This window comes from Schistocerca piceifrons, chromosome 2, assembly GCF_021461385.2.
Source record: "Schistocerca piceifrons isolate TAMUIC-IGC-003096 chromosome 2, iqSchPice1.1, whole genome shotgun sequence".
In the NCBI taxonomy this organism is placed as follows: domain Eukaryota; kingdom Metazoa; phylum Arthropoda; class Insecta; order Orthoptera; family Acrididae; genus Schistocerca; species Schistocerca piceifrons.
The window spans coordinates 262,389,710-262,411,200 of NC_060139.1; the positions used below are offsets into that span (position 1 = coordinate 262,389,710).

General features: G+C 43.5%; 1 protein-coding gene across 1 annotated transcript in view; it reads left to right on the forward strand.

Annotated features, from left to right (window-relative positions):
• LOC124775313 (frizzled-4) overlaps positions 1 to 21,491 on the forward strand; it is a 473,590-nt gene that overhangs the window by 139,561 nt on the left and 312,538 nt on the right. The gene's annotated exons all lie outside the window — the stretch shown is intronic.

A 21,491-nucleotide genomic window follows, 5' to 3' on the forward strand; every position in this document is an offset into this window, starting at 1 on the left:
TGCCTGGCTACTTGCTTTACTCTTGGGTGAAGCACTTTCATGAGATGCTTCTACCTGCATTAGCGGAAGGCGTATAACTCAAACCTTGTGTCCATATGTGTGTCTAACATGATGGAGTCCCAGTTCACTTTGCGCATCTTGTTGAGGAGCACAAGTTTCAGAATTTCCCTGAAAGGTGGATAGGAAGAGGAGATTCCAGTTCATGCCCAACTAGTTCAACTGATTCGTCCCCACATGATTTGTTGTGGGGATCAAGTGAAACATTTTTGTATGCAACACTTATGTCTACACTGAATAGGATCCCTTGTCAAAAATGTTCCTTAGCTATACCATTGTCTAAACAACACTGGGATTGTGTGGGCGAGTATGACAGAATTTTGTGTGAGAATGTCTTTGCTGCATAACGGGTAGGACGCAGCATACGACCATCATGTTGCACGGCATGCGACAACATGACATTGCGAAGAGCGATGGATGTTTGAAGATGTACCAGTCGCCAGACTGACTCGAAGCCCATTCCTCATTTATAACAGACCAGTGTCTTAGGTGGCACATCGGTTAGCACACTGGACTCACATTCGGGAGGTCGACGGTTCAAACCTGCGTCCGGCCATCCTGATTTAGGTTTTGCGTGATTGCCTTAAATCGCTTCAGGCAAATGGTTCAAATGGCTCGGAGCACTAAGGGACTTAACACCTGAGGTCATCAGTCCCCTAGAACTTAAACCTAGCTAGCCTAAGAACATCACACACATCATGCCCGAGGCAGGATTCGAACCTGCGACCGTAGCGTTCGCGCAGTCCCAGACTGAAGGCCTGGAACCGCTCGGCCACATCGGCCGGCTTCAGGCAAATGCGAGAATGGTTCCTTTGAAAGGGCACGGCCGACTTCCTTCCGCATCCACCCCTAATCCGTTGGGACCGGTGACCTTACTGTTTGGTTCCCTCTCCCCAAATCAACCAACCAACCAGTGTCTAACCACTGTCCCATGTCATTTGATGAATCGTTTCATCAGGATGTTAACCAAAGCCTCACGATTAATGTTCTAATAAATAGAAACCTTTCGTTTCGTTTAGAATCCTCAAGCCTCACAGAGAAGCAGCACGGGTAGCTCCGGCTGACCATGTCTTGCTAACAGCGAGGCAGAGTACGTGCAGAGAGTGTGAGTGTTGCGCTCGCGAACCAGGTGGAGCGCAGTCTGTGGTGGAGGTGAAGGTGACCGGACGCGAAACCCGACACCGGTGCGCGGCGCGGCGCTGGGGGACGGGCCGGCGGGCGCCTGGCGACCGCGACAGGACCGCCGCCAGGCTTGGGTTTCTAGCCGCCCGGCCGCCACCTGCGAGGCTAGTGTTTCTCAGACCTGTCCACAGTCGTTAAGGCGACGATCTCCACCCGCACACCAATCTGGGGCACTTCCTGCCGTGCCAAAAGCCTCACACGTTACCGCAGGGACAGTCACTTTCCTGTAAATAGTTATGTACTCAGTAAGCAGTCGTACAGCACATGGCTGGTGGAATACGTTTTACCCATAATCATTATCCACTTTCGTTCCATACGCTATTGATGCCCAAGAAATAGGGACGTACCTCCAGGAAACATTATAGGAACGTTACGCTCGCTATATCCAGGATTAAATACAGTTGGTGGTGGAGTATTGTCAGTTCGGCGGTGTCTTCTGTTTCTACTGTTGGGCTGTTGAGAAGGTCGGGGTGTTGATCTGCGACGAGTCGGCAGAATTCGTTGTCGAATTTGTCATCGATTGGGAAGGAATGTATGGACTTTAGGATGTTTTGGTAGGCGTCTGCTTGTTTTTTGGGGTCTGTGGTTGGTTCATTGTCTATAAGGAGCATGTGGTTGGAGGGTTTCTTTTGGCCTGTTAACGTTTTAAACTTATTCCAAAATTTGCTGCCTTCTTTGTAATTTAGCTGTCGACATGTGTCATCCCATTCTTTTTGTTTGTGGCGGGAGACGAGTCGTTTTGCCTGAGCGTTAAGGCGGTTCCTTTGCCTTTTGAGATCTAGGTTTCGAGTTCTCGTCATTTCGCGCTGTAGTCTTTTTTTTTCTTTTGGATGATTGCTAGCACCTCCGCCGGTATGGTGGGGCGCCAGTTGTTGATTGTTTTTTCGGGACTGCTTCGTCTGTGGCCTTCTTGATGGCGTTTTCTAGTTGGGTGTTTATGTAGTCTAGATCGTCATTGTCTGTTAGAGTTATGGGTGCTGTCAGTTCGCCTTGTATGGTTGTTTTGTACATGGCCCAGTCTGCCTTGGAGTATAGCCGGATAGTGCGTTGTGTGGGGTGAGGGTTAGGGGCGCTGATTGCTGAGGTGCTGAAAAGAATGGGGAGGTGGTCACTGGTTATGGGGTTTCCTCGCCGGGGTTCTGTGAGGGTGCCGGATAGGATGGGACTATAGAGAATGAAAAAAAAAAAAAGTGGAGCACTTATTGCTGTCAGAGGTAGTTTGCCTTGTAGCGAAATTGAAGTAGATAGTTCGTGTGAAATAGTATGGGTAGAGGTTATACCTGACAATCGGACTTAACTATCAATTGGATCGTTTTACCGACTCAGAAGACATAGTTGCTGAACAGTTCAAAGAAAACTTGAGTCTCATTTCAAATAAGTACCTCGCTCATACAATTATAGTCGGTGGTGACTTCAATCTACCGTCGATATGCTGGAAAAATTATGCTCTTAAAGCCGGCGGCAGGCATAAAACGTCATCCGAAATTGTACTGAATGCTTTCTCTGAAAATTATTTTGAACAATTAGTTAATGAGCCCACTCGAAGCGTAAATGGTTGCGAAAGCATGCTTGACCTTTTAGCAACAAATAATCCTGGACAAATAGTGAGTGTTCTGACGAATACAGGGATTAGCGACCACAAGGCAGTTGCTGCTAGGCTGAATACCGTAACACCTACAACCATCAAAAAGAAACGCAAAGTATATCTATTTAGAAAAGCTGATAAAAATGCTCATAACGCCTTTTTAAGAGACAGTCTTCACTCCTTCCGATCTGAGTGTAGAAAAGTTGTGGAATGTTTTCAAGGACACAGTATCAACAGCAATTGAGAGATATATATACCTCATAAATTAACAAGTGATGGTACTGATCCCCCATGGTACACAAAATGGGTCAGATAGTTGCAGAAGCAATGGAAAAAGCATGCCAAATTTAAAAGAACGCAAAGTCCCCAAGATTGACAAAGCCTTACAGAAGTTCGAAATATGGCGCGTACTTCAATGCGACATACTTTTAATAATTTCGACAAAGAAATTCTGTCTCGAAATCTGGCAGAAAACCCAAAGAGATTCTGGTCATACATAAAGCACACCAGTGGCAAGACACAATCAATACCTTCACTGCGCGATGACAACGGTGAAGTCACTGATGACAGTGCCATTAAAACAGAGTTATTAAACACGGTTTTCCGAAACTCCTTCACCAAGGAAGACGGCCGGCCGCTGTGGGCGAGCGGTTCTAGGCGCTTTAATCCGGAACCGCGCTGCTCCTACGGTCGCAGGTTCGAATCCTGCCTCGGGCATGGATGTGTGTGATGTCCTTAGGTTAGTTAGGTTTAAGTAGTTCTCTAAGTTCTAGGGGACTGATGACCTCAGACGTTAAGTCCCATAGTGCTCAGAGCCATTTGAGCCATTTTGAACCAAAGAAGACGAAGTAAATATTCCTGAATTCCAATCAAGAACAACTGCCAGGATGAGAAATATAAAAGTAGATATCGTCGGTGTAACAAAGCAGCTTAAATCACTTAATAAAGGCAAGGCCTCCGGTCGAGATTGTATACCAGTCAGGTTCCTCTCAGAGTATGCTGATAAAATAGCTCCATATTTAGCAATTATATACAACCACTCGCTCACAGAAAGATACGTACCTAAAGACTGGAAAATTTCTCAAGTCACACCAATACCCAAAAAGGAATTACAGGCGTTTATCACTAACGTCGATTTGCAGTAGGGTTTTAGAACATATACTGTATTCGAACATTATGAAGTACCTCCAAGAAAACGATTTATTGACATATAGTCAGCACGGATTCAGAAAATATGGTTCTTGTGAAACACAACTAGCTCTTTACACTCACGAAGTAATAAGTGCTATCGACAGGGGATGTCAAATTGATTCCATATTTTTAGAGTTCCAGAAGGCTTTGGATACCGTTCCTCACAAGCGTCTTCTAATCAAACTGCGTGCCTACGGAGTATCGCCTCAGTTGTGCGACTTCCCCAAGGAAGTGTTATAGGCCCTCTATTGTTCCTGATCTATATTAACGACATAGGTGAGTATCTGAGTAGCCGTCTTAGATTGTTTGCAGATGATGCTGTCATTTACCTTCTTGTAAAGTCATCAGATGATGAAAACGACTTGCAAAATGATTTAGATAAGATATCTCTATGGTGCGAAAACTGGCAATTGACCCTGAATAAAGAAAAGTACGAAGTTACTCACAAGAGTACTAAAAGAAATCACCTAATTTCGACCACACGATAAGTCACACAAATCTGAGGGCTGTAAATTTAACTAAATACTTAGGGATTACAATTACAAGTAACCTAAATTGGAAAGATCACATAAATATTATTGTGGGTAGAGCAAGCCAAAGACTGCGATTCATTGGCAGAACACTTAGAAGGTGCAACAGGTCTACCAAAGAGACGGCTTACACTTCGCTTGTCCGCCCTATTCTGGAGTACTGCTGTGCGGTGTGGGATCCGCATCAGGTGGGACTGACGGATGACATCGAAAAAGTCAAAGAAGGGCAGCTCGTTTTGTATTATCGCGAAATAGGGGAGATAGTGTTACAGACATGATACGTGAATTGGAGTGGCAATCATTAAAACAAAGGCGTTTTTCGTTGCGACGGGATCTTCTCATGAAATTTTAATCACCAGTTTTCTCCTCCGATTGCGAAAACATTCTGTTGGCACCCAACTACATAGGGAGAAATTATCGTCACGATAAAATAACAGAAATCAGGGCTCGCACGGAAAAATTTAAGTGCTCATTTTTCCCGCGTGCCGTTCGAGTGTGGAACGGTAGAGAGACAGCATGAAGGTGGTTCATTGAACCCTCTGCCAGGCACTGTATTGTGAATAGCAGAGTAATCACGTAGATGTAGATATTAGAACTTCACCAACAAACTTTCAGCGTTTATTCTGTAAGGCCTTCAAAAAAAAAATGTTCTAATGTGTGTGAAATCTTATTGGACTTAACTGCTAAGGTCATCAGTCCCTAAGCTTACACACTACTTAACCTAAACTATCCTAAGGAAAAACACACACACCCATGCCCGAGGGAGGACTCGAACCTCCGCCGGGACCAGCCGCACAGTCCATGACTGCAGCGCGTAAGACCGCTCGGCTAATCCCGCGCGGCTGTAAGGCCTTCTGAAGGGATTGAACCGTCGTCCTCTCGAATGCGAGTCCAGTGTACTAACCACTGCACCACCACGCTCGGTGAATATTCTGGCACAAGGGGGCCACGGTCTTGATGATTCGTCACAGAGTTACTACACCTTGTTTGGTTTCTTGTCCTAATCAGCTTTGTGTCTGTATTGAACCGAAAATAGTGCACAGAAGCGCTCATGTCGACCTTATGCGCTGTGAGTCCTGTTTCCATTCGCTCAGGTTCCTGGTGTTGGCAACAGTAACGCCCTGTTTAACGCGTTGCCCTCGGGTCTTCATTGAGAACTGCTCTGTTCTGTCTAGGGTTTCGTATTTCGCCAGTGGTAGTTGTGCGTTAACCGTGATACGCGGCAGTGCTATGGATAGGTTTGCCGGCCGATATGCACCTCGTGCATAGCTTCACTGAATGCAGTGGAAGAGCGGCACGGTGGCGCTGTGCTGAGCTGTTCCCGCGCCGGCAGTAGCCACGTCGCTGCACAGTGGTTCGTCTGAGGGTTGCCGAGTTGCTTTGTGCTCTGTGAAGTAGGTTTTGGTTGTTCCACATGACAGGCTTCTTCACCGTTGCGAATTTATTTTCACAGAAACGGGGGTGACTGCGGTACCAAACCCAACAAATCATAATCGGTACGAATGCGACACCATGTACTACCACTATCTTCCAAAACGCTGCGCCAAAAAAAAAATACATTTTTCCGCGGCACATACCTGGAGGTCTGTTGGTGACAGAAACTTACGGGCAAGTGTTTTGCATAGCCCTTGGGCTAGGAGCCATATATGTACCCAGTAGAAGGACCGCCTTACTGTATGTATCGCCGGCCGGAGTGGCCGAGCGGTTAAAGGCGCTGCAGTCTGGAACCGCAAGACCGCTACGGTCGCAGGTTCGAATCCTGCCTCGGGCATGGATGTTTATGATGTCCTTAGGTTAGTTAGGTTTAACTAGTTCTAAGTTCTAGGGGACTAATGACCTCAGCAGTTGAGTCCCATAGTGCTCAGAGCCATTTTTTTGTATGTATCCTACAGTCAACTTATGCATTTTACAAACTTCTAATAGGTTAGGCAAATGGAACAAATCTCGACAGGCTTTTTCTTTTTCATTAGATTGGTCTATAGTGCGCCCTTAAGGCTTATGCAGCCACCATTCAGTTCAAGAGCGGTTCCTACGAAAAACTGCGTTTTTTACCATTTTTTCGCCGTCAGTGGCGGATATCTAAATAACGAAAGAAAATTGCTCAAATTTGGGTATGTTCTGTGGGCAAGTATCTAGAAGTGCCATCTTCCCGTTTAAAAAAAAATATTTATCCGCTATAGAAATGGCTCTGAGCACTATGGGACTTAACTTCTGAGGTCAGCAGTCCCCTAGAACTCAGAACTACTTAAACCTAACTAACCTAAGGACATCACACACATCCATGCCTGAGGCAGGATTCGAACCTGCGACCGTAGCGGTCGCGCGGTTCCAGACTGTAGCGTTTAGAACTGCATGGCCACTCCGGCCGGCCTGTCTGCTATAGAGAAACACCCCAGAAACATACCAAAACCGAGCCGCTGATTCCAAGGAGGCTATGCACAGCAACTGGTTGTAGTTTTTACGAAATACATATAAGCTCCCGATCTCGAACGACTTACAAAATTTTCTCGATATTTTCCGAGATACAGAAGTTCAAATTTACCGTACTTGTATAAGTAAAATACGCAAGTAAAATGCCGTCTGATTAAAAAACGTAATTTAAAAAGTGAAATGTGTTCTAAACCGTCTCTGTTATCATAAGAAGGATTCTGGGAACTGCAAGTTGTAGTACTGAAGCACATGCAAAACTTTTGTCCAAATAAAAATTAAGACTCAAGTGCAAAACTATATAGTTTTACCCTACTTCAGTTTTCCATAAGTAAACTACCTAATTTTATTGACCCATAAAATTCTTTTCATATGAGTGACATGTCCAGCTGTAGCAGGGAAAACAAGGGAACTAGGAGAAAAATGCTCTTATCGGGGCGTAGAAAAGCCTAATATACTACTGCCTTAAAAGACTCTGACTGAAAATATGGGTACCAGTTGCCACACTGTACCTTCTTCCTCAGCACCTTTAAAAATTCTCCCAAATAGGTTGGCATGCGAACATATTCGCAAAAAAAAAAATGATTCAGATGGCTCTGAGCACTATGGGACTTAACATCTGAGGCAGTCCCCTAGAACTTAGAACTACTTAAACCTAACTAACCTATGGACATCACACACATCCATGCCCGAGGCAGGATTCGAACCTGCGACCGTAGCGGTCGCGCGGTTCAAGACTGAAGCGCCTAGAACCGCTCGGCCACTACGACCGGCGAACATATTCGCCCTTCTTTATTCTGAAAGAGGAGGACGCAGTGGCCTTGGGAAAGAGACGGAAAAGTAATAAATACTGCAAGATGGTAGACAGTGGTTGTGGTACAGAAAGAGCGAAAGAGACAATGGCGGTTCGAAAGAAAGGGATACAATGGCACCGGAAAATAGTTGACAGTGCAGAACAGTATTAGGAAAAGAGTGAAAGAGATAGTGCTGGTGGGAGAGGAATAGAGAGAAGGAGAAAGTGGTATCGGATGAGATCCAGTGATAACGAGAAGCAGAATCTTTGATAATGACAACGAGGAAGAGACAGATAGCGACAGTGTTAGTAACAGCAGCAGTGGGAAGGAATGAATGAGACAACAGTAGAAAGAGAGAGACAGTGACAGTGAGAGGAGACAGAGGTAGCAGCACAGAGCGAAGGGGACTGTGGCTGTGAGACAGGGGGCAGTGACAGGTAGACACAAAGAGACAATGACAATGAGTAGAGCTGAATGACTGAGTGAGAATGGGCAAGTGGGAGACGATGGGTACGAGCGGCTTACAGCGATGGACTGGTTACTGCGAGTAAATTACTGTTATGGGAGCTTGTGGGAACGAGAGACTGCCGAAATCATTGGGGAAAATGTTAAACGTACCGAGGAAGGTTGAGTAAGGCTGCTGGTAAACCACTTTCCAGTCAGAGTCTTTTAATAAGAGGAGCATATTCGCCTTTTATTTTAGCTCCGATGGAAGAATTTTTCCCGCTGGTAAGATATATTTGACTAAGTAGGCAATAGTGCACAACTGTTCCAAAGGCTTCCTGAGATCAAGAAACAAGAACTGTCTTATCTTCATTTTAATGAAGGTGTCCTGAATTTCATACACTACATTTGCAACCGGAGCATTAACGACTGTGCTGTCCGCAGCATAGGTTATTTAACATGCCTAGCCTTAAATATCTGCATCTACATGACTACTCTGCAATTCACATTTAAGTGCTTGGCAGAGGGTTCATCGAACCACAATCATACTATCTCTCTACCATTCCACTCCCGAACAGCGCGCGGGAAAAACGAACACCCAAACCTTTCTGTTCGAGCTCTGATTTCTCTTATTTTGTTTTGATGATCATTCCTACCTATGTAGGTTGGGCTCAACAAAATATTTTCGCATTCGGAAGAGAAAGTTGGTGACTGAAATTTCGTAAATAGATCTCGCCGCGACGAAAAACGTCTTTGCTTTAATTACTTCCATCCCAACTCGCGTATCACATCTGCCACACTCTCTCCCCTATTACGTGATAATACAAAACGAGCTGCCCTTTTTTGTACCCTTTCGATGTCCTCCGTCAATCCCACCTGGTAAGGATCCCACACCGCGCAGCAATATTCTAACAGAGGACGAACGAGTGTTGTGTAAGCTGTCTCTTTAGTGCACTTGTTGCATCTTCTAAGTGTCCTGCCAATGAAACGCAACTTTTGGCTCGCCTTCCCCACAATATTATCTGTGTGGTCTTTCCAACTGAAGTTGTTCGTAATTTTAACACCCAGGTACTTAGTTGAATTGACAGCCTTGAGAATTGTACTATTTATCGAGTAATCGAATTCCAACGGATTTCTTTTGTAACTCGTGTGGATCACCTCACACTTTTCGTTATTTAGCGTCAACTGCCACCTGCCACACCATACAGCAATCTTTTCTAAATCGCTTTGCAACTGCTACTGGTCTTCGGATGACCTTACTAGACGGTAAATTACTGCATCATCTGCGAACAACCTAAGAGAACTGCTCAGATTGTCACCCAGGTCATTTATATAGACCAGGAACAGCGGAAGTCCCAGGACACTTCTCTGGGGAACACCTGATATCACTTCAGTTTTACTCGATGATTTGCCGTCTATTACTACGAACTGCGACCTTCCTGACAGGAAATCACGAATCCAGTCGCACAACTGAGACGATACCCCATAGGCCCGCAGCTTGATTAGAAGTCGCTTGTGAGGAACGGTGTCAAAAGCTTTCCGGAAATCTAGAAATACGGAATCAACTTGAGATCCCCTGTCGATAGCGGCCATTACTTCGTGCGAATAAAGAGCTAGCTGCGTTGCACAAGAACGATGTTTTCTGAAACCATGCTGATTACGTATCAATAGATCGTTCCCTTCGAGGTGATTCATAATGTTTGAGTACAATATATGCTCCAAAACCCTACTGCAATCCGACGTCAATGATATAGGTCTGTAGTTCGATGGATTACTCCTACTACCCTTCTTAAACACTGGTGCCACCTGCGCAATTTTCCAATCTGTAGGTACAGATCTATCGGTGAGCGAGCGGTTGTATATGATTGCTAAGTAGGGAGCTATTGTATCAGCGTAATCTGAAAGGAACCTAATCGGTATACAATCTGGACCTGAAGACTTGCCCGTATCAAGTGATTTGAGTTGCTTCGCAACCCCTAAGGTATCTACTTCTAAGAAACTCACGCTAGCAGCTGTTCGTGTTTCAAACTCTGGAATATTCCATTCGTCTTCCCTGGTGAAGGAATCTCGGAAAACTGCGTTCAATAACTCCGCTTTAGCGGCACAGTCGTCGGTAACAGTACCAGCGGCAATGCGCAGCGAAGGTATTGACTACGTCTTGCCGCTTGTGTACTTTACATACGACCAGAATTTCTTCGGATTTTCTACCAAATTTCGAGACAATGTTTCGTTGTGGAACCTATTAAAGGCATCTCGCATTGAAGTCCGTGCCAAATTTCGCGCGTCTGTAAATTTTAGCCAATCTTCGGGATTTCGCGTTCTTCTGAACTTCGCATGCTTTTTCCGTCGCCTCTGCAACAGCGTTCGGACCTGTTTTGTGTACCACGGGGGATCAGTTCCATCTCTTACCAATTTATGAGGTACGAATCTCTCAATTGCTGTTGCTATATATTTATATGTGCGTCAATTAGTCACGGTAATAACAAATTTTCACTTAATTCTATGCGTTTCCAATATCTAACACTGGTGCCTAGGCATTACATACAGTGTGACAATTATTGAACTATGTGGTATAAAGTTGTCATAACTTCTGAATGGTCTGCACGGTTGGCCGAGGGACGACAGCCGTGGGTGCACGATGGGAATTAGTGTGGTTTGGTTTAGCGACGCACACTTTCATTTGGATGGGTTCGTCAATAAGCGAAATCGGCCCGTTTGGGGGACTGAGAATTCGCATTTCGTGACCGAGAAGTCTCTTCACCCTCCCGTGCAATCCCCAGTCACGGAATAATCGGGGCGATATTCGTTGATGACACGGTCACTACCGAACGGTATGTGAAGGTTTTGGAAAATGATTTCATACCCATTATCCAAAGTGACTCTGATTTCGACAAGATGTGGTTCGTGCAAGACGGAGTTGGACTCCATCAAGCAGGTGAGTGTTTGATGTCCTGGAGAGGAGCACTTTGGGGGCCGCATTCTGGCTCTGTGGTACCCAGAGGCCACTGGCACGGGCCTCGATTGGCCGCCATATTCTCCGGACCTGAACACATGCGACTTCTTCTTGTGGGGCTATATTAAAGACAAGGTGTACAGCAATAACCCCAAAACCACCGCTGAGCTGAAAACAGCCGTTCAGGAGGTCATCGACAGAGTTGATGTTCCGACACTTCAGCGGATCATAGAATTTCGCTATTCAAAAAAAAAAATGGTTCAAATGGCTCTGAGCACTATGTTACTTAACATCTATGGTCATCAGTCCCCTAGAACTTAGAACTACTTAAACCTAACTAACCTAAGGACATCACACAACACCCAGCCATCACGAGGCAGAGAAAATCCCTGACCCCGCCGGGAATCGAACCCGGGAACCCGGGCGTGGGAAGCGAGAACGCTACCGCACCACCACGAGATGCGGGCAATTTCGCTATTCGTCTGCGCCACATCATCGCCATGATGGCAAGCATATCGAGTATGTCATAACGTAAATCCGAATATGTATAGTGACGTTTAGATGTTAAATAAAGGTGTGCACGCCGTAGTTTGTAACTAATTTACGTATTTTTCATACAGTTCAATAATTGTAACCCTGTACATCTGCAACAAATTTGTATTTAAGAAATAGTATTAAGTAACGCTGTTGTTGATGAACTAATTCAGTAGGTTGTTTATGGTATTTGTGACAGCAACCCAATGACGGTGCTACCAGGCGAAACAGACTTCAGGGCAAGCAGTCCCAAAACTGGCTTGCAGGCATTTTTATTCGCGTCGTGTTTCGATTCTCTCGTACCCATCCTCAGGAGTTACATTCGGTCGGCGAACACTTGTGCTAGGGTTGTACGAAACTGAAATTAGTGTCGCCATCAGCTCTTGCCACGGGACGTGTCTTGTATTCTGGACAGACACGCTATCGGGATTCCGCAAACTCCTCGACAGGCTACACGTTACTAGCTACGTGCCTGACGTGTTCGGAACAGACAGGAGTAGGCGTATCCAGACTCCAGGCCACGTACGCCTAGTGTGAGCTGCTGGAGCCACGTCGGGGTTTCGCCCACCGCCTCGTTAGCTTGGTAAGGCGATAGTTGTAATATTCGTGTGCGTCCATTTCCGGGTTCACGTAATGAGGGCCAGAGAGCAGCAAATCGTTTACCCAGTCCACGGTTGTTCTTTTTTCCTTGTTCTGCGGAGTGCTTCAGGCTGTCCGCAGTATCTGATCAGCCACCTGTGCGCTCTCTGTCAGTACTACACACCTAGACACAAGCACGCACACGCAGGGGCGATGTTCCAATTCTAAAAACGCTGACAGCGTTTGAACAAGTGATTAATGTGCACGACAAACGCGGACCTAAACATAAAGGAAACTCTAATTTGCAAGTAGTGTGACGGAAAAGAAAGATTGTATATCAAGAAAATTTTATATGACATGAAAAGTATGAACTGATGTGGCTAATTATCGACCTGTCTCTCCACTCAGCATGACATATAAATTAATGCAGAGGGTAATGCTCAATCGCTGCCAAGACGTCACTGATAAAGTAATCCATGTCGAGCACGCTGGCTTTAGAAACAGTCGGAGCTGCTGCGATCAGGTGCTAATGCCTACAGTATTGGTTGAATGTGGTTTCAGAGAGGCCTCAAATAGGCTGTAGCTTTCATGCATCTGAAGTCAGTTTACGACGCAGTGTGGTGAGAAGGCCTGATACTCAAATTTGGTGATGTAAATCCATGTCAGAAGCTAGCAGGTTTACTCAACAGCATACTCTCTGATGGTCGAAGATTTACAGTTTATCTGATAGAAAAAGCTAGCAGAGGGACAACCCTGACCAAAGGCCTGCCACGAGGATCATTTCTGGCTCCTAATTTGTTTTAATTTGTATGTTCACTACACAACAGCTACTGGTTCCATGAAAATCCATAATGCAAATGATGTCAGAATCAAGAAATCACTAATCGTGAGAGTGCACTTTCAAGTAAACTCGCCATATTGAATGAGTTCCTTTCCAGTGGAGAGTGCAGACAAACACAAATAAAACTGAGGTCTCAGTGTCCCATTTTCTTAAAAAAGAAGCACGCTGGAAGATACACGTATTATTTGGTGGGGCGGATGTTTCCCATAACTAGGTGTCACCCTCGATCGGGTACTGCAGGAAAGAAGCTTGGCTTAAGTGTAAATCTACTCTATAAAATAGCGGATCATTTTTGGCAACGGTCAGATCTACATTGGTTTTGTGATCTACATTGGTTTTGTGATCTACCCAGTATTACTCGTCCGGATCTCAGATGAAACGCTGCGTAGGGTGCAAATTCTTAAGACGACAAGGTCACAGAGGAACAGTTTTTTTCTAGGTAGCGTCCTCCACAGTCGACCAGCTACACACCTGAATACAAGCAAGGCGCCTAGGGTCGATATTTAGGTCACAGACGTTTTCCGTGTTACTAGAATTGGAAAGGACGCTGAAATAGACATCCACCACAGAGCGCCCACCTGACCCAAAACACTACGATGAAAGTTGCAGGGATTGATCGGCCCCGTTGCGGGTGGTCAAGATTCAACCGCAACCGAATGGAAAAGGGGAAATGTTGCTTTACCTTGAAGAAGTGAGGTTATTGTGAAAGTACTGCGCGTGACTGTGGTGTAAACAAACAGAAAATAAGACATACTGTGGAGAATTGTCCACTCCAAGGTTTTAAAGGATGCATCAAAGACTTGCATGAAGCGACACCAAGTACTGCGATCTGCTTGTGAAATTTAAGCCTTAACCTGTAAATCTACTGTGTGTGCGGATGCGCATGTTCAGTGATGCCGAGTAAACTTTGCAGGGGCTGGACAAAAATATGGCCGCGCGGGATTAGCCGAGCGGTCTTAGGCGCTGCAGTCATGGACTGTGCGGCTGGTCCCGGCGGAGGTTCGAGCCCTCCCTCTGGCATGGGTGTGTGTGTGTATGTCCTTAGGATAATTTAGGTTAAGTAGTTTGTAAGCTTAGGGACTGATGACCATAGCAGTTAAGTCCCATAAGATTTCACACACATTTGAACATTTTTGAACAAAAATATGGAAACACAGTGCGAAATGCATGCTCGAACGTAAATGCAGGAGCTGGCCAGGCCTGCAGGTTGCGCTGTTGGATTTTATCACGAACGGCACCTGTGAATGTCCTCAGTACGTAACTGTAAGTGTCATTCATGCTCAGGAATGTCACATGTAGTTTTGAGTGCTTTATGTTGGAGCTAAGTGAATTCGGACTTGGGCAAATTGTTGGTGCCCGTATGGTGGGTTCTCCCGTAACCAAGGAAGCCGAAATCTTTAGTGTTTGAAGAGGCACCGTTTCGAAGATTTACGAACACCATACTCAGAGAAAGCGCAAAACATCATCGGCTAAGATGGAACGCGGATGAATATTTGTGTCGAGTGGTCGTGACATACAGTCATTGAAGGCCACTGTGACGAAAAATTAGGAGACGACAATTACAGAACTGAGCTCCATAAGCAGGGAATTGCAAGGCGAGCTGGAATTCCGGAACTGTACATCAGTGATGCAAATGCCGGTAACAGTAAAACATGCTGCGGAAAACATAAAACCTAAACTATGGAGCAACGGAAGAAGTTATTTGGTCGAAAGAGTCTTGTTCGCACTGTTTCCAACTTCTGGTCAAGTTTAGGGCCCACGAGTGGAACACGGTGGGGGATTCGGTGATGATTTGTGCAGCCATATCATGGCACTACCTGAGTACCCAGCATTTATTTATCCCAATCTTCTATTAGTCCATCTCATCCTTCCTCCTCTCTCTGTCCACCTCATCCTTCATCCCCTCTCTGTCCCCCTCCCTTTCTCTACGTCCATCTCCTCCTCTCCCTGCGCATCTCCTCCTCTTTCTTTTGTCTCTCCATCTCGTCCATTCCCCTCTCTCTGTTCATCTCCTCGTGTCTGTTTCCTCCTCCCTCTCTCTCTGTTCACTTCTCCTGCCCCTTCTTTCTTCATTTTCTTCGTCCCCTTGCCTCTGTCCATCTCTTCCAATTCTTTCTCTGTCCATCTCCTCCTCTCCCCTCTCTTTGTCCATCTCCCCCTCCCTCCTATCCGTGTCCATATCTTACTTCCCTTCTGTGCCTGTCCATCTTAGGATGCAAGTGGTTCTTACTGCCACAGTACAGCGTGTTTATAAATGAATATTGGGGTTTTAACGCTTTCTTCTTCTCTTTCGAATAACCCATTTGGAGGGTACGATGAATCAACTTTGGCTACTCTTCATTGTATTAGATTTCTTCAGTTTCCAAATTTCCTTCATCCTTTTAGAGTGTTGTTCCCTTTCTTCTTGAGTCCACTTCCGTCTAGTTGTTTTCTTTCTCTCCTGAAGTTCTGCCTTTTGAACTGCCTTTCTGAAATGTGTTCTGTTTTCTGTTGTGTCTATTGTAACTCCAGCATTTTCAATGTCCTTTTCAGTCTCTATGAACCATGCTGGCTTGGATTTGTAGCTATTGAGTAATGTGAATATCCTCTTGGTTAGTCTGTTGCTATCCATTCTGAATATATGTCCAAAAAACTGTAGTCTCATCTTCCTCATTACATCAGTTAGTTTCTCCGTTTTCAGATATAGCTCTCTGTTTGGTCTTAACCTGTATTCAGCGTTATGGTTTCTTTTAGCTCCCAGTATTTTCCTTAAAATTCTTCTTTCGACCTTCTCTAATTTCTCAAGATCTCCATTTCTTGTTAGTTTAAGTGTTTCTGCCGCATAGAGAGCTTCAGGTCTGGCCACTGTTTGGTAGTGTCTTAGTTTCGTGTTCCAGGACAAGGATTTTTTATTATAAACGTTTTTGGTCATATGAAACACTCTTTCCATTTTGTGCACTCTAGTTTCTATAGCTATCTTTTCTTTGGCATTGTATGTAATCCACTCTCCTAGGTATTTAAATGAATCTGTTTTGTGTATTGTGTTGTTGTCAACTGCAATATTTTGAGGAACATCACAGATGTTTGTCATAAACTTTGTTTTTTCATAGGATATTTGTAGTCCTACTTTGGCTGCTTGTTTTTGTAGTTCTCTTATTTGTTCTTGGGCATTGTCTAGTGAATCTGTAATCAATGCCATGTCATCTGCGAAGGCTAAACAGTCGACATTGATCTTGTTTGGATTTCTCCCTAGTTGAATCCCTTTAGTATTGATGGCCTTCCTCCATTCTCGAACTACCTTCTCCAAGGCACAATTGAAAAGCAGAGGTGACAGACCATCTCCCTGTCGAACACCTGATTTATTTCAAACGATTTTGAGAGCTCTCCCCTAAATTTTACTTTCGATTTTGTATTTGTCAAAGTACCTTTAATTATTGCAGTTGTTCTAGCATCGAGTCCCAATTCTTTTAAGATATCAAGCAGTGTATTTCTGTCAATTGAATCATAGGCTTTTTTAAAATCCATAAAAGTAATTACATATTTTAAGTTCCTGATTTTCCTCATTTCTATTATGTTCTTTAAATTTAGTATTTGTTCTGCACATGACCTTCCCTTCCTAAATCCAGCCTGATACTCTCCTAGCTGTTTGTCAAGTATCTCTTCTGCTCTTTTTAAAAGCGCCTTAGACAAGATCTTATAGGTCACTGGTGAGAGGGAGATTCCCCTATAATTGCTAGGATCTGTTTTCTTCCCTTTTTTATGTAGTGGATGTATTAATGCAGATGTCCAGTCTGGTGGTAATCTGTGTGTTGTCCAGATTTCTTTTAGTATTTCTGATAGACACTGTATCATGTTGTCACTAGAGTACTTCCATAGTTCAGCAACTATATTATCCTCTCCAGGGGCTTTATTATTTTTAAGCTCTTTTATGATTTCTTTTATTTCTTCTGTGGTTGGCGGCTTGGAGTCTGGTGGTGTTGGGTTTACAATATTGAAATTAAATTTTTCTTTCGGTGGATAACAGTTATGTAGTTCTTCAAAATATTCAGCAAGTATTCTACAGTTCTCTATGCTATTGTATGCAGTTTTCTGCGTTTTTGGGTCCGTGAAAAATAGACTAGGAGGAGAGTATTTCTTTAAGTTACTTTTGAAGGTTTTGTAAAAGTCCCTAGCATTGTTCTGTTTGAAGTTGGAGTCTATTGATGCTAGTTGGTCTTTTATGTATTGAACTTGGATCTTTTTAAGGCCTTTTGAAGCTTGCTTCCGGGCTTCTTTTAGGGAGTTCCTATTTTTATCATTTTTGTTGGCATTCCAAATGTTCCAAGCTCGTTGTCTTGTTAGGATTAGTTTGTCACACACATCATTCCATCAGGCATGTTTCCATTTTTTGGTAAGGAGAATGGTTTCTTCTGCTGTCTGTACTATATCTTTTTGAAGTTGTTCCCATGTTTTAGGTGTTTTCTTTTCCAAAAGTGTCCTGAAATTGTGTTCCTTGGTTAATTTCCGAGTGTCAAACTTTTTAGGTTGATATTCGCTCTTTCTTTTATATATTGGTCTAATTTTGAATTTAACTACAGATAGATAGTGATCTGAATCTAAACTTGCACTCTTAGCAACTTTTACATTGAGTATCTCTGATGCAGACAGTCTGCTTATAGCAACATGGTAAAGTTGTTTCTCCCCACAGACTGGATTCGGGGTTACCCATGTAGTTTGTTTTCTAGGGAGTTTTTTGAAATATGTAGACTTTAGAACTATGTCATGTTCTCTGCATAAACTAATAAGTCTTTCTCCATTTGCATTGGTTCTTTTATGTACAGGGAATTTGCCTACTATGGATTGGTGATGACGTTCTTTGCCGATTTGAGCATTAAAGTCTCCCAACAATATTATTGTGTTTTTGGATGAAATCTGGTCTAAGGTGTTTGACAGTTCCTACCAAAAAATTTCTGTTTGTTCTTTTTTGTTCTGTTTTTCTCATTTGTTGGTGCATGTGAGTTTACAATAGTATACAGTTTGTTTACTGATTTGAAGGTTAATGTTGAAAGCCTTTCATTGACAGATTTAAATTCTACTATCGAGTTTAATATATTTTGGTTTACAATGAATCCTGTTCCAAATTGGGGTACATTCTTCATAACTCTTTTTCCTGGCTTCCCTTTGAAGATTCTGAATCCCTCTGAATCAAATCAATGTTCATCAGTATACCTTGTTTCTTGGAGTGCAGTTATCATTATATTTTTCTAAAATTTATTATCGTTTTAAGTTTTCCTGTTTTTAGAAGTGAGTTTACGTTGAACGTTGCCAAGTAGTTTATATTTTTGTGTTTAATTTTGTTGCTTGCTTAAGGCAGGTTTCAGGATGCTCCGACTCATCCTTCGCACATTGCTGTAGGCCCCCAGAATCCGAATGCCTACTTTTAATTTCCTTAGAAATTGGAGATTGGTTACTCCCTGGGGTAAAATCTCTTACAAGGTGCGTATCCATTGTTGATTGTTTGTTGGGTTAGGGGAACAAGTCCCCTAAGGATTCTACTCGAGGTTATTAGCTCGGAGGAATGGTTTTCAGCCGCACCACTGGTGGACAGACGCTGACCACTCAGCCGCTTGTTTCAAGACAGACGCCAAGTGGATTTTTTTCTTTGGTTGCCTCTTCCGCTAGTTCCGCCGTACCGAGAACTATTCCCTCCGCCTTCACTACCGTCGAGGTCTTCACTGTAGTCCTAGCAGGGAGCCCTTACAAGGTGCTATCACCCGGGCCAGGTGAACCTTGGTTTTTTAACGAGGTTATTACTCCTCCCCCTCTTACTTCCTCACCTCTTGTATGGTGAAGCCCCGGGCTTGGGACCGGCTTTATAATATTTATTATATTAAACTTAAAATTATAAATGATAAGTCAAATGGAAGACCAACTCAAACAGTTTTACCAACAACCTTATAAATCTTCAATGTAAGTACCATTTGTTACATGCCACACATCAAGTCTATAGCCGAGTTCTTCCCAAACATTGATAAGTGTGTCTTCAGTGATTGTAGCAACAGCTGCTTCAAACTAGTTTCGTAATTCAGGTAGGTCTGCTGGTAGCGGAGGCATGTACACACGATCCTTGATGAAGCCCCAAAGGAAAAAATGGCTTGGCATTAGGTCGGGTGAACGTGGAGGCCATGCAAAGCAAGCCCTGTCATTGGGCCCCTTGCGGCCTATCCAGTGCTTGGGTACAGTGAAGTTCAACCAGCCGCATACTTCACTATGACAGTGAGGTGGCGCACCATCTTGCTGGAAAATGAAGTTCTCTGGCTGATCTTCTTCCAACTGATAGAAGAGCCATTGCTCTAGTGTATCAAGGTACGAAGTCTCTTCACTAACTCTTGGTCGTCCTGTGCTCTTTCCTTTACAAAGGTAGCCGGTATCTTCAAATTGATGATACCATCTACGAATGTAGAGGAGGATCACATCCGAACTTCAGCCGGAACACACGTTGCCCAGTAATTACAGATTCGGTCTTTGCAAACTGCAAAACACAAAACGCTTTCTGTTCATTAGTCGCCATCTTCGAAACTACCGCTGTCTAGCGGATTGCGGCGGAAACATTGCGCGCTGCGCATGCGCACTGGTGCCAAACACAACTGTTTGAGATGTTCTTTCATTTGACATATCATTTATAACTGTAAGTTTAATGTAATAAATAATATAAAGCGTTAAAACCCCGATAATCATTTATAAACACCCTGTATTTCTTTCCAGATTGTAACGAATGTGTGTACCAATTTTGGTTGAAATAGTTCCAGGGGTATAGGATGACCTATTTACGCGTTGCTTTGCTCACGAACGCACATGTCAAACATATTTCACATGTATTTAATATATTTTACACATATTTCTACACACATTTCACCTGAATCTCAAGCGATTTTCACCCTGCAGTTTTAATTTTCACGCAGCTTAATATTTATGACGTCGTTATCTCCTGAACTAAGTACTGTACAGTGATACTACTTTGCACGTACTTCCAGTGCTATATGTGGCTATTGTCCGCAAAATGTGTTATGAATAGAGTTAGTAGTAAAGAAGTAATAAATTAAAAGTCATAAATGATTCCCGCAACAATATGGGAATTGTGAGTCCGCCTTGATGGAAAACACTTTTGTTATTTATTTAATTATTTATTCCCCAAACTAGTTTCAGCGACAAATATAGCCATCATCTGTAGGTTCTTTAAATCTAAAACATGCAAAAATAACGTGGATATAAAACACTATAAAACAAACAGTACAAATGTAATAATGTTATACAATGTTTTATAACTATTTTGTGCATGTTTTAGATTAAAGAACCCTCTGATTATGGCGATATTTGTCGCTGAAACTAATTTGGAGAATAAATAAATAAATAAATAAATAACAAAAGTGTTTTGCATTAACGCAGACTCACAGTTGCCATATTGTTGTTTGTGATTGCAAACACGAACCAAACGGAAGACTTCCAAGACAGCCGGCCGCTGTAGCCGAGCGGTTCTAGGCCCTTCAGTCCGGAACCGCGCTGCTGCTACGGTCGCAGGTTAGAATTCTACCTCGGGCATGGATGTGTGTGATGTCCTTAGGTTAGTTAGGTTTAAGTAGTTCTAAGTCTAAGGGACTGATGACCTCGGATGTTAAGTCCCATAGAACTTAGAGCCATTTGAACTCCCAAGATAAAATTAGTGAATCCCGCAATTTTTCACGCCTTACATCACTTGAGCTATAAGGTCTTTCAATGATATACTTTGGCCGGTCATTGAGTGGTATATGAGCATACTCTCTGCAAAATGTGTCGCGATTACGGTTAGTTGTAATAAATTAAAACGTCATGCTTCATGCGGTAGTTTTATTGCATGAACAGTGAAAATGGAGTAGGAGTTAAACATTTTTCCTTTCATCTTTTTGTGGGCGATGCCAGTGAGAAAGTTTCATAGGAGTTTGAAGTTATGTGTAAAGTTTTTTCAAGTCACTAAGTGCTACTTTTCTCAAATACTGGATGACCAAAGTATGGATATTCGCGCGTCGTTGGCCACACTGGTTTTGCACCACCACCACGACCACCCTTTTGATAGGTAGGTGGTTCTTACCCCCACGGCAATTCTTTCCAGGCATGTGTACCGATTTAGGTTGAAACTGGTCCAGATGCTTAGGAGGGGATGTTGAACCTACGTAGATATATATACAGATAAATCCATTGTTAATGTTATTATTATTATTATTGTTATTGTTATTATTTGCGCCTCGACCCCGAAGGATCAAGCAAAGCATTCTGCCTCATTTGAGCATTCTTTCTGATCTTCCATAATTCTCTTTATTTTTTTTTTTTCTCCATGGAGTCTCTTTTCATCCTCAGTCCACTTTGTCCCTCGTTTCTTCAG